This window comes from Canis lupus, chromosome 8 (genome assembly GCF_011100685.1).
Source record: "Canis lupus familiaris isolate Mischka breed German Shepherd chromosome 8, alternate assembly UU_Cfam_GSD_1.0, whole genome shotgun sequence".
Taxonomy (NCBI): domain Eukaryota; kingdom Metazoa; phylum Chordata; class Mammalia; order Carnivora; family Canidae; genus Canis; species Canis lupus.
Window position 1 is genome coordinate 18,873,487 of NC_049229.1, and position 15,145 is coordinate 18,888,631.

A 15,145-nucleotide genomic window follows, 5' to 3' on the forward strand; every position below is an offset into this window, starting at 1 on the left:
TATCAAACATGTGGCATCAGATGCTACATAAGAATGTGTTGGGTGGGTTGCTTAGAGTTGATAATATTGATCATAACTCATATCCCTAGCAGTCATTGACCCCCGAGCAAAATGTGTTCTCTTTCCTTATGTCGTAAAATGACACAACCTATCCATTGTGCATTTTAGATGACAAAGTGATTATATCAAAATTATCAGCTCACAAAATGAGCTCATTTAATGATTTGTAATAATACTCACTGGGTATTTCCTTTTTGTGCACAGCTCATCTACTGTTTGGGGAGGGGGACCTGATAAGTCCTAGGGACTATTATAAATAGTTAATATCGTATTCCTTAATTCCAACAAGGAATTTTTAGGGAAGAAGTAATCTCTGAGTTCCCTTTCAGGTGTGAAAACTGATGATAACAAATGACATGTGATTTGATTCAGAAATCTATGTTATCTACAGTACTATGCTGACTATTTATTTTTGCAATATCCTTATCAGTCCCCAGCACTGTTCTGCTTTCCCACAAAGGTCACAACAAAGTTGAAGCTTAGTCCATCTCATTCAATTTTTTTTTTTTTGTCATTTTGGCAGCCCTGGCCTTGATTCCTTATACTAAGCTTTACCTATTTATTCTCTTGGTGGTGTCTATATGTCCTAAAAGCACATTGTGATATTTAATTTTAACCCCTTTCTAGTATTGTTCGGTTACTCTTCTCTTAGACTCACTGCTATATCTCCATTTTCTGTCATAAACTGATCTATTCTTATAATTTGTCTTTCAAACTGATATGTATTATCTTAACAGTCATTGGCATTCTACATGTTATTTCCTTGAGATTTTCACTTAATTTGTACTATCATGGAAATTATTATCCCGAGATAGTCAAATAGTAGTGATGCCTAAAGATTATCTTCTATATGAACTACTACTATTCTTTATTAACTTTTTATGGTTCCAAAATTCTAGAGGTATACCATTCAATACGGTAATAGCTTCTTCCACATGGGGCTATTGAGCACTTTAAAAGAGGTTAATTAAATTGAGATGTACTACAAGTGTGAAATACAGATTTGAGTTCAAAGATCTAGTATAGAGGGATCCCTGGGTGGTGCAGTGGTTTAGCGCCTGCCTTTGGCCCAGGGCACGATCCTGGAGACCTGGGATCGAATCCCACGTCGGGCTCCCGGTGCATGGAGCCTGCTTCTCCCTCTGCCTATGTCTCTGTCTCTCTCTCTCTCTGTGTGTGACTATCATAAAAAAAAAAAAAAAAAAAAAAAAAAAAAGATCTAGTATAGACAAAAGGACAAAGTAAGAATATCTTATATTTTTATGTTGAAATGGTATTTTATATATTGAGCTGAATTAAATGTTATTATTATGATCTATATATATATTTTACCTTTTTAATGTGGTTACTAGAAAATATACATACCTTTAATTTATGACTTACATTATAATTCCGTATAGCTTCAAATTAAATTTACCTTCAATCAAAAAGGCATGTGAGGTGTGAGTGGTAGTAGAGACAAGGAGAAATGTTAAATGAGGCTGAGGGAGAAATTGTGAAAGGAAGAATCATTTGGCACTTCTTTATTATTAGAAGTTGCTAGAAGAGTGAAATGCTAGAAGAGTTAGCAAATAACTTTTCATATGGCACTTTATAAATATGTTAAACTGCTGATGATTGTAGACTTTTATGTATGGGTGCTCGACTATAATTCTGGAGGCCAGGAAGGGGCAATTCCTTATCAAGATAGCACCTTGTGTACGATATCCCAATTAATACACAGTTAATTAAATTGAACTGTGAAAAAAATAAATGTATAAGTTCACTTAAGATGAGATTTGAGTAATGAGAGAAAAGTAGATAAAACAGTACTCATATTCTTCCTTATATCTTCCTCCTTTCAGTAATGGTACCACCATCCTTCCACAGGTTCAAGCCAAAAACAGAATGACTTTTCATTCCTCCATTTCCCTCATCACCCACACCTAACCTAGTATTGAGTTATAAACATCCTCTTCTCTCCATCTCTTCTAGTAACACTACGGGACAAGCAAAATCATAGTAGGACTATAGTTCTCTCCTGTATGAACTACTGCACCTCTGTTTCCATTTTGTCCTCTTAAATTTATTTTTCACAAAACATCCAAAGTGATCTTTTAAAAATGATCATCATACTTTTTTATATATTTCCTAAATTCTTCCATGTCTTGACATTGAATCTGGAGTAAAATCTAAACTCTGCTAGCTCTCAGAGCACTACAAACCCTAATGCCTATCTAATTGTCCATTGTCAGGTCTTATCACTGTCTATCTTGCTCACAGTGGTCCAATCACCCTAGCCATTATGTGTCTTCAACATTCTATCTATAGTTCTGATTGGGGCCTTTGCTTTTGGCATATTCTGCTTCAGACATCTTTCTGTGGTTGATGTCTCAGTTCAAACATCTTTTTTTCTTCAGGAATGAATTCCTACAGAGAGGATTTCCTACAAGTAATATGCCCCCTCAGACACTTCATTACCACCTTTTATTTTCTTCTTAAAACTTATTTCTACCTAAAATTATCTTCATCAGTTGTTTGAATATTTTAGTATATGTTTCTCTTCCAGTAAATTGCAATCTGCATTAGAGCTTGCATTTTGTCTGTCCCATTTCCTTTGCATTATCAGCAACCTTAATGGTTCCAGATATAGAACTGACACTAAAAAAATGAGTCAAATTATGCAGAAAGGTAAAATAAAATGAACATTAAGATGTAAAAGAGGAGTTTAGAAATGAAATCAGAACATTGAATGAAATCTCCCACTATTTATCATTTTTAATGAGCCACTGTATGCTACTGGATCTATTCTCTGAGCTTTATATATTATAAGAAATTATATGTTTTCAGATGCTAAAAATGAGTACCATTGAGAGGTTGGTTGTGTATAATATCAGCTTATAAATTTATGATAAAGTTCTGATGCTTAAAGGGCCAGTTCTATCAGAATAATAGACAATTTAGGACATGTACCTATAAGCCTTCTGCCTCCAAGGATCTCTTGAACTAACCTCATGGGTGACTGAAATGATGTCTCATAATAATTCAGAGTAGATATTCACTCAAGTGTTATAATTTTAAAGGTATCTGAGCAGATCACCCTATCTAAATATTTGGTCCTACATTAATTGACACAGGTTTACCATTAGATATTAATCCCTTGTATTAATATTTTTTGTCTTTACCAATATTTGAAAACTATAAATATTTTCTGATATAGAAACATATTAAGTTGTGATCTAATATTGACATCGTAAGATATGATGAAGAGCACCAGACTGGCTAGAGAAGAGCTCCAAGTGAAAGAAAATTTGACAAGAGAAACTGAAAGTAATCTCAGGGTTTTCCTATTTCATTTGCTGGGATAGGTGGTTCTGGAAATATGGTGATAGCATAAAGGTGGCTGAAAGGTGAGCATGGATCTCCTCAAAGATGAACAGTGATGAGCAGAAAGGCATGAAAGTAAAAATATCCAAAATAAATGCTTGAAATAATTCCAAGGAATCAAATTGGAAACTTTAATGGCAAAAGTATATAAATATCTTCTGATATGAGAAGTAAAAACATTACAGATATTTATAGAAATTCATAGTTTTCAAAATATTTATTAGCTTTTAGAAAGTTATAGTTTACAAAACATTCAAACATGGATTATAATTTTTTTTTCTTTGGAGACTCACAATATTCCATCAAATAGGTAGGGAATAACTTTATGTCCTTGATATGGAGTTTTAAATTTTTTAAATTGCTAAATATTTACTGATTGGTCCAATTGCAGTTAATAACTCTAAGCCCTTAGTTCTAAATCACTCAATTTACTTATTAGTTTTAAAGAACTATATCTGATGTAGCTGAAGAAAGAAAGGAAGGCCATTCCTGATTCAACTGAAGGGAGTAAACATAATTCTGAATGGTGACTCTTGTCTCGCATATTGGTTGTTACTATCTTAAATTACTAACTCTGAAGAGTAATACCAAAATAGGTATACTATAAAAATACAGATGAGAAATCAATACATGTAAATTTAAAAAATTAAAACTATGTAAGAGTCATCCTATGAAGGTAGTTCATTTATTAACTCCTAGTCCCACAGACACAGAGACAAATTTTATATGAGGGCCTTCCATTTTCTTATAAAAGACTAATGAATTTTATACTTTGGAATTTTACCATCTCACAAAGGATATAGTGACCAAACTAATCATTGTTTAAAAAATTATAATATTAAATGATTTCTAAGTGCTCCTAGTTTATTATTTAAGTTACATTTCAATTATATAAATGTATTATTACTCTGCTATGTTTAGTTAGAATAAATGTCTTCTTATTTAAGATATATTAATTTTGTATGAAAAAATACATAAGGGTGTGGAAAGAAGAGATAGATCAACTTAAAACAGTAAATTGGGATAATTTAAGACATTTTCATAACAAAAAAAGATTCAATGGAAAAAGAGGTTATGCTTTAAACTTGGTCATTTTTATTCTGTTTCTTTAGGGAAGAGGAAAAACTGTAAAGAGTTATACAATTAAAAAAAAAAAGAGTTATACAATTAATATACAACAAAGAAACAACCACAGTTAAATTAAAAGAAGATAAGACATTGGTAAGGGTAATCAATTTATAAACCATAACAGTATCATAAATAGTGAAAAGGCTGTGATGTTATTAAAAACCTCCTTGAACAGTGGATGCTGAAAGAAGTATTTATATGACAATGAATTTAATCTCTATGGGATATATTTGACAATAGCACATTTATGATAATGTCCTATACCTATCCCAGGATAGATTTTAATTACTGTGTCATTATGGCTTGCTATTAAGTATACTGTGTGCCTATGTGCTGATACTATTAAGAAAGGTCTGGATGGGGATCCTTGGGTGGCGCAGCGGTTTGGCGCCTGCCTTTGGCCCAGGGCGTGATCCTGGAGACCGGGATCGAGTCCCACATCGGGCTCCCGGTGCATGGAGCCTGCTTCTCCCTCTGCCTATGTCTCTGCCTCTCTCTCTCTCTCTCTGTGACTATCATAAATAAAAAATAAAATAAAAAAAAAGGTCTGGATGTATCATTACAAAATATTTTTAACAATTTAAATTATTTCCTAAACAGTATATGGTGAATTAAATTAAAGCTGCAGTTTTTTTTTTTTTCCCAGCTTTAAGTTAAAAAGTTTATGATAGAGTTGCCTAATGTTTTGTAATAGAAAATCATACTAGTATGTGAATTACACTTCAATTTAAAAAAATCCAATCAATATCATACTACATGACCTAGAAACTTCTAAGAAAACACCTGCAAGTTTAGCTGCAGTAAATTAGTCTCAGTAAGAAATAATAACATGATATAAGAATTATGATGTGTGGAGTGCCTGGCGGCTTAGTCAGTTAAGCATCTGCCTTCGGCTCAGGTCATGATCTTGGGGTCTTAGGTTCGAGCCCTGCATTGGGCTCCCTGCTCAGCAAGGAGTCTGCTTCTCCCTCTGCCTCTGACCCTCCCTCTTGCCCATACTCTTGCTCAGTCTCTATTAAATGAATAGACAAAAAAATGTTTAAAAAAAATTGCAATGTGTTTCTTTACTTTTAAAACTCTAAGATGAAAAAAAAAAAAAAAAACCTCTAAGATGACAGGCCTAGATATGTATTAGCCCTAGAGTATGTTCCCTTACACAGTAGGGAATTTGCTTTTGGATAACTAAGGTGTTACTTTAATCAATGTAAAAATTCATGATAATAAAAGGAAATAAAGGGATTATTATGTTCAGAAATAACTGAATTGCAAACACTTGCACATAACTCTTTTTTGCTAGACTTTAGCTATAAAATATAATTGTTAACACTAAAAATGTATTTTTATATATAATAGTTGTTCTATATAATTAAATTAAATTATATAAGTAAATATATACATTATTATATATAATGTAATTTTTCTATATAATACTTTCACGTGTCCTTTGATACATCCCCAATATATCCCCAATTATTATTATTATTACTATTATTTAATGACAAATGTATGGTTATTATTTTTAGAATATGTTAGTAGTTAATCACTTCTAAATATGTGGAGCTTTTCCTTATTGAAATTGCATCTCCAATATGATGTCATTATATACCAGGATTTTGTAGAATAACTGCACTAGACTTTTGGTCAAATTTATCAAAGGAAATATTTAGTAAATGATTCAATATCAGAAAAAAAAAATTTAAGCCCATGTTGACCTGCTAAAACTGAAGGATTATCTTTTACTGTATTTGTATTTGATTAAGTATTGATGCTGCTACACCTGATTCCATCTGATTTTAGCTCTTCTTCTTTGAACTCATTGTGTTCCAAGATAATTCTTGATCTGTGGGATTTTATTACCCATACCTTCAAAACTATAAAGTTCATAAGAAAGCAACTTAGATTTTTTTCTTTTCTTTTTTTTTTCTTTTCTTTCTTTCTTTCTTTTTTTTTTTTTTTTTATGAAGTCTGCCTTTATATGCTAACTGGTCATGTGATATAATCCTACTACACCCTTTCATCATGATGGACTCCTGAAAAATCAAGTAACTCCTCTGCAGACCTGGACTTAACTTGTCCTTCCTCCTTCCATGATGCTGGAGTGTTCTGATGACATTTTTTTTTTGTTTGATTTTAGGGTGATTAATATGAAGACCCTTCAAGTTAGCATTAGCCATGTGCTTCATTTCAATATATATTTGAAAATCCCCGCGCAGCCTAGGTGGCTCGGCAGTTTAGCGCTGCCTTCAGCCTAGGGTGTGATATTGGAGACTGGGGATCGAGTCCCACATCGGGCTCCCTGCATGGAGCCTGCATCTCCTTCTGCCTGTGTCTCTGGCTCTCTCTCTCTATCTCTATCTCTATCTCTCTGTATCTCTCATGAATAAATAAAATCTTTAAAAAAAATCCTGTGCTGGGGAATTTCTATGACTAGTGTCACTATTAACAAAGTAGGACATTTTTTTTTTAATTGAATAGCAGACTAATTATGCAGTGGAAAAATAGAAAATTCTTCAATTAGAAAAATTGCTCAAAAAAATCTTAACACTCATCAATAAAGATATGGTTAAACATTAAAGATGTGTAGTATAAAATGCTACTCAGAGGCCTAACATAAAGAAAGGATTCATTTGAACTAATGTGGCAATAACCTAAAGAACTATTGTTAAATTTGAAAAGTATACTTTGGTGCACTAAGTATAATATCATACAATTTATACAAAAATTACACAACACAATGATTTATAAATGTGTATATGTATATGCATATGTCCACAAATGTATAGGAAAAGAATGGGAGCATACAGACCAACAAAAGACACTGGAAATTTCAAAGCTGGAGGAAGACCAAATATATATTTCTTATTATAAGTCATATACTTTTGGGGTTTGCTTGGAAAGTTTCTTTACATGGTCCTGCATTATGTTTATAAAAGGAAAATAAAGTTACTATGAATTTAAATATACTCACATATACATATATATATTTCTGTTCTTTATTATTTATAATGCACTATTCACATTTTGAGTCACAAATATTTAATCACTACATTTGACAGGTTAAATTACTTTTTCTGTTGATTGATGCTAAGTTTTCTTTGTTCAGAAAACAAAATTCTTATCTCTTTCAGGGCTTGAATAGATCATTTGCATTTCCAATATCAGCCAATGTTCTTTAAAACGTACTTTTAATTACTCTTAAATATATTTAAGAGTCCTGGTTTCAGCTCTGATATGTTAAGAACTTGGAAACATTCATTCCTGTCAATATAAGTAATGACTTTTCTTGGACGCATCCAAAAATTGAGAACACAGGGCAAACTGTTACTTTGAAATCTGGAGACACAGACACATACACAGAGTAACAGCCAAAATCAGTTTACCTGGAGCAAAAGTTGCTGGAGCTATAATCTGGTAAGAACACTTACGTGATAATGACAAATAGCTGGATGTTCACTGTGGCCATCTTGACAGTGAGAAATTCCTGGAGGAATGCAGATTTAGGAGTCCCCAGCACATTCCGTGAGTTCACTCACAGAAAACCCAACAGATTGTCACAATGAAGACCCCAAAATAATCCTACTGCTTCTGGCAGGGGGAGAGGAAAGGTACCATTTTCAAGTTTATGATCTATTGTAGATAAGAACTCCACTTTAAATATACAGAGACAGATTAAAAGCAAAGGGATAGAGAAAAGATATAGCACGCTAACATTAAAGAGAAGGCACTAAACAGTAAAAAAAAAAAAAAAAAATATTGCAGGACTAAATTAGACAAAGTCAAATAGGTTGAAATAACTATATCCCAAGACTTTCTCTAATCAGAATTTTCTTTTTAGACAAAAATTATTTATTTATTCATGAGAGACACAGAGAGGCAGACATAGGCAGAGGGAGAAGCAGGCTCCCTCCAGGGACCTTGATGTGGGACTCAATCCCAGGACCCCAGGATCACAACCTGAGTCGAAGGCAGAGGTTAAACCACTGAGCCACCTAGGTGTCCCTCTAATCAACTTTCTTATAAAACCTTAATAAATTGTTTTATTTGAGTCTGCAGACTACAAAATGATATATTTAAATTATTATGTGATCATATCCTATATTTGCTTTTCCAATAACTTCTTGACCTTAATGCATTATTAATTCCTTATAAATTTTTAGAAAAGGCAAATATTTGAAGATCATGGTATAAATAAATATTCAAATTATCAAGTCTCAAGTGACTTAATACTTTTTTATTCACTAGATATTTAAATTGTATCCAAATAAGCAATGTGATAACAACATAATTATGTCATAGCTTAATAATAAAAACATAAAGCATAACTTGTAAAATAGTCTATTTTACCCATGTACATAATAATCAGTGAAACAGTCCACTTAGTCCTGTCCTCAGGCACATGGGATTTTAATTATGACCCTAAAGTCACAAAAAAATAATTTTCTGTTTCATAACTTGTAATTCATTTGTAAAATGCAAATATAGTCTATTGGGCTTTGCCACTGCTGCAAAGTTTATTCAAAAGAGTAACCAAATTATAATTAAATGAACAGGGATCTGCTTGGCCTGTGTAAATATTGTAATTGGTTCATAAATATGTAATGCTATTAATTAATGTGTAGTCCCTAGCAATTTTGAAATTAGAAGTTTTGCTGTCTCCAATGACCATCTTATACATAAAATATTTTAACTCCCAAGAATGTATTTTGAAAAAAAAATCAAAGTTCATTTAAGTAGAACTTTCTTTAAATATAAGGATAAGGAAAATACTAGAAATTGTGTGTTATAATGTATATAAAAGTTCCCAATGACTGACAAATCACTTTTTTTGTTGTTGTTGTTAAGACTTTATTCATTTATTCATGAGAAACACAGAGAAAGAGAGAGGCAGAGACACAGGCAGAGGAAGAAGCAGGCTCCATGCAGGGAACCTGATGTGAGACTCGATTCCAGGACTCCGGGATCACGCCCTGGGATCACGCCCTGGGCCTAAGGCAGATGCTCAACCACTGAGCCACCCAGGGATCCTGACAAATCATTCTTAATAGGATTGTCTTCTTTACCACTATGTTTTGTGAGAGGGTGCTGCCACAACTTCTGTTCCTATATAATGGCTACAATGCTTTCCCATTACAGATATCCATGGGAAATAGAAAGTTGTCTTCAACTATAAACTTCTGTCTTTATATCAATTTAAAAAATTTCTCTTCACAAAGAGAGTTGATTGGTCTGCATTAAGAAACACATAACAGGGCAGCCCGGGTGGCTCAGCGGTTTAGCACCACCTTTAGCCGAGGGCCTGATCCTGAGACAGTGATCAAGTCCCACATGGGGCTCCATGCATGGAGCCTGCTTCTCCCTCTGCCTGTGCCTCTGCCTCTCTCTCTCTCTCTCTCTCTCTCTGTGTGTCTCTCATGAATAAATAAATAAAGTCTTTAGAAAAAAAGAAAAGAAACACATAACACATATTTTCAGTCTTAGAGGTAAAAAGCTACATTAAATAAGACCTCACATGCCTATAAACCTACAACTCACATTCATCCCCTCTCCTTTCTTCATTTTGATTTTTATCAAGTTCACTAATATGTTACATTGTCTTCATTTATCTTTTCCTTTCTACATTTTCTAAAAGTTCTTTAATGAGCAAATTAACTCTTAAGAAGATTTCAGAATAGAATGTTTTATTTACCAATATCTATTGTCTGTCTATTCTCTCTGTGTAGATTTTTTTTTAAATAATTTATTTTTTTATTTATTCATGAGAGACACAGAGAGAGAGGCAGAGACATAAGTAGACTCCATGCGGGGAGCCCAATGTGGGACTTGATCCCAGAACTCCAGAATCACACCCTGGGCCTAAGGGCCTAAGACACCACTGAGGTGTCTCACTGTCTGTGTAGATTTTAAATGAGCAAAGTGCCAGATGGGTACATATTTCCTTCCTTAGTGGAACTGCTGAAGATTTCCTCATAAAAGTTAAACCTATTAAACATTTTTAAAGCTATTTTATTTTCAGAAAGCCTGTTCATTCATGTGTCTTTATCTGTTTTTATCCAAAATTCCAATTAAACAGATGAGATATCAGGCACTTTGCTGGGGACTAAAGTTTAATTTTCCTTTAGGAATATATCTTGTCAATTCAGAATAAGCAAATCTATCCAGGAATTTTCTGGCATTCAATAGTGTACCTATAAATTATTCATTCGTTTGTGTATTTCATTTATGTCAAATCTTGTTAGAACAGTTAATTTTTCATGAAAGTTATTCTCAGAGGAAGTTCTTAACAATTGGACATTAGCATTTTTGAGTGAGTCAGCATTTTTCATGTAACAAGATTCCTGTCTTGTTACATTTTCATAATTTAATCATTACACAGCATACTATAGATCTAAGAATGCCATTTCTTGGGTTATATATTAAAATTATGTGCTTAATAGTCACTTAGAATAAAGAACAGAATATTAGCAAGCATATATATTCTATTAGGGAATAGCAGGAGGGAACCATGTCCTTAGATAAGCCACTGTTTTGAAATCAAAATGTTAAAACAGTCATGGAAGTAAGAATTCTATCATCTAAACATATAAGTGAATACCATACATTGTTAAAAAAAATACTTTAAGTTGACTATAATGATGTTTTATGGGAAATTATCCTGGATTAGTATAAAATTTATCATGTAGGGATGCCTGGATGGCTTAATCAGTTAAGTGTCTGTTTTCAGCTCAGGTCATGATCCCGGGGTCCTGTAACCGAGTCCCGTGTCAGGCTCCCTGCTCGGTCGGTTGGTTGCTTCTCCCTTCTCTCTGCCCCTCCCACTGCTCATGCTCTCTTTCTTGCCCACTCTCTCTCTCAAATAAATAAAGTCTTCAGAAAAGATAATTTTTAAAAAAGGATTTACCATGTAAGATTATTTTGCTATTAAATGTAGATCTATGGCCCCTAGAAATATAAATGTTTCTCTTATTTCAAGAAACTTCTACATTTAGCACCAATACAGTTAGTGTTCTGTATCTAAAGGTTTCATTTGGATTCCTTAACATAATAATAATCATGATCATAAGGCTGGTTGCTGAATTAATACTCAGGATTTTTAGCATACAGCACTCTGAGTCTGTCTTTCACCTCTTCCATTACTAATTCCAAACATTAGCCCCTTCTTAATACTATTTGAAATTAGATGGGAAATTAGTTCTGACAAAGGCAGCCTTAACATTCCCCTCAGCTTGACCAAACCTTAGACAGGCTGCTTCTTGCTGCTAGGTCTTACTTTTTTCTTACCCAGGTCTTACAGAATCCAGAGGGACTAACCACAGAGTCCCCTCCTGTCTGCTCTCTTAGAACATTTAGTTTAGAAAATTTGTAAATTCTTTCTCTGCCATTTTAATATGTAAATATTTTATTTTCATTTTATTTTATTATTTTTAAAAGATTTTATGTATTTATTCATTCATAAGAGACACAGAGAGAAAGAAGCAGAGACATAGGCAGAGGGAGAAGCAGGCTCCATGCAGGAAGCCTGATGTGGGACTCGATCCCAGGTCTCCAGGATCACACCCTGGGCCAAAGGCAGGCGCTAAACCACTGAGCCACCCAGGGATCCCCCCTAATATGTAAATCTTTTTAAAAGCTTCTTGTTAGTGTTACAATCTATGATTGACTTTCTCAAGGACTCAGGAGTAATCTCTGAAATGTAATCATCAAGGAAAATCAGATCCATAACTCCTGGTCTCTGTGGGAAGATAAAACCCTAACTTAGGTGGACACCTAGCTCTGAGCTGTAAAACTACCTTCTGTCATAAGGAAATAAGTAAATTTACTTTTCCTTTGAGTAAAACCAATGAACAAACACAAGGCCTAGTATCCCACACCCCAACTCTTAAAACCTCTCTCACCACTTTTTCAGTGGAGTTGAGTTCAGATTGTGTTCTTACGGTCTCTCCTCCATTTCAATAGCTTTTTTGCTTTAACAGTCTCTCTTCTTGAAACCACACATGACAAGAATTGCTGATTTGGTAAGTCATTCTTGTTGTCCCTATTTCAGAGCACAATGATTATAGAAGCATAAAATTACTATCAGAGATTTCAGGGAAACACTAGAGGACTTTTTATGCTATGCAGTTGGCTTACCTGAGAGTGATTTCCTCTCTCCGTTTGTAGGACTGAAGACACCTAGAATGATCTAGCATAAAGACCTCATTCTCAGTGAACACATGGATAATTAAACAAACAAACAAACAACTGCCTTCTCACAGGGCCCTCTGAGGAATATCAGACAGGAAAAAAAAAAACAAAACGTAAAATTCATAAAATAGAGCTGCTGTAGGGAGGTGATGATGATATGCTTTCTCAGGAAAACAACTTAATGAATACATTAATGTTACCTTTAAGGATCTGACATTAAATAGTATATTGTAGTTAATGGTCTGAAGTAGTAGATTAGAATATCAAATGGAAGATTTTTGCTGAAATAAGAGAAAAAATAGAGAAGGAATATATGAAGGAAAATCCTAGGAGCTTATTTGAAAAACACAGGAGACCCAATATGTAAATAAGAATTTAAAAATGAAAATGTAGTACATGAGAAAAGTAATTAGTTAATAGAAGAAATATTTTTATCTGAAGAAAGATTCATGTCTAAGTTTGGAAGTTTCGTAGAACATCATGCTGCCAATAATGGAAATAATAAGTTAATAAGAACTAAGAAGATATTAGAATATTACTATCAGATGCTTTGAAACACTTGAGGCTACAAGACATTAGATATTATCTACACTCATTAGGTATAGAAATTTGATGAGTGGAACACAGAAATCCTACACCCAACCAAGATATCTTTTTATTGTTAGTGTGGAAGATATTACTGAATATGCAAGAATTTAGAGTGTATATCACAGATTTTGTAAGTGCAATGCTCATCATACAATGACTCCAAGCAAAAATATAGAAGATTGAAATATAAAACCATCAAAGAAATATGTGGAAGGAGAATGTAGTGGTGATTCATAAACATTTTATATGACTGAAAGAAATGTGAAACAGCACTTTGTTGTAGAAAGTAATACTGCTGATATACACACACATACACACACACACACACACACACAAATACTATCTACAACCCTGCACACATGAATTTGTCAACGTAGATCAAATTAACTATTTTCTTATAAGATGCAAAAAATTACAACCCACTCAATATGAAAAGATGATTTAAATACCAATATAGCTATTAAATAAATTAATTTTCAAGATACCTAATTTTTTAGAGTAGTTTTAGTTTATAACAAAATTGAGAGGAAATTACAGAGGTTTCCCATATACCTCTTGCACACATACACACTCTCCTTCATTATCAACATCCCCCACCAGAGTGGTACATTATTTACTGAGGAAGAACTTACAATGACATCATAATCACCCAAAGTTCATGCTCTACCTAATGGTTGGTTCACTCTTTTGTGTTGTACATCCTATATGTTCGGTCAAATGAATAATGACATATTTCCATCATTGTAATATCATAGAAAGTATTTTGGATGAACTAAAAATCCTCTGTGTCCTGCCTACTTATCTTTCTCCCCAACACCCCTGCAACAACTGATCTTTTGTTTGTTGTTTGTTTATTCATTCATTCATGAAAGACAGAGAAAGAGAGAGAGAGAGAGGCAGAGAAACAGGCAGAGGGAGAAGCAGGCTCCATACCAGTAGTGTGACTGGTGGTCTATATGTTAAGTATATTTAGTTTTCAAAGAAAGTGCTAACCTGTCTTCCAAAGTGACTGTATGGTTTTCTATTTCCACCAGCAATCTGAATGAGTTTCTGTTGCTCCAGATTCTTTCTAGCATTTGGTGTTAGTGTTTTGGATTTGGTTCTAATAGTTATGTAGTGGTATTCTATTATTAGTTTAATTTTAATTTTCCTGATGACAAGTGATGTGGAGCATATTTGCAATGCTTATTTGCCACCTGTATATCTTCTTTGGTGAACTGTCTGTGAAGGTCTTTGGAACATTTTTAAATACAGTTTGTTTGTTTTCTTATTCTTGAGATTTAGGAGTTCTTCGTATATTTTGGATAACAGTTCTTTATCAAATGTGTCTTTTTCAAATATTTTATCACAGTTCATGGCTTGTCTTCTCATCCTTTTTTTATATTGCATTTTGCAGAGCAAAAATTTTTAATTTTAATGACATTAAGTCCAGCTTATCAATTAATTATTTCATGGATCATTTCTATGGTGTTATATCTAAAAAGGCATCACCATATCCAAGGTCATCTAAATTCTTACTATTTCCAGGAGGGTTTTTTTCTCTCTTCTTTCAGATTTTTTATGTATATGATTATGTCATCTGCAAAAAAGACAATTTTATGTCTTGTTTCCCATTCCGTATACATTTTATTTCCTTTTCTTGCCTTATTGCATTAGCAAGAACTTCCAGTACAGTGTTGAAAAGGAGTGGTGAGATAACATTTTTGCCTGTACCTGATCTTAGCAGGAAAGCTTTGAATTTTTCACCACTAAGTATGATGTTAGCTGTTGGCTTTGTAGATAATTTTTAGCAAGGTGATGAAAATATCCTCTATCCCATTTT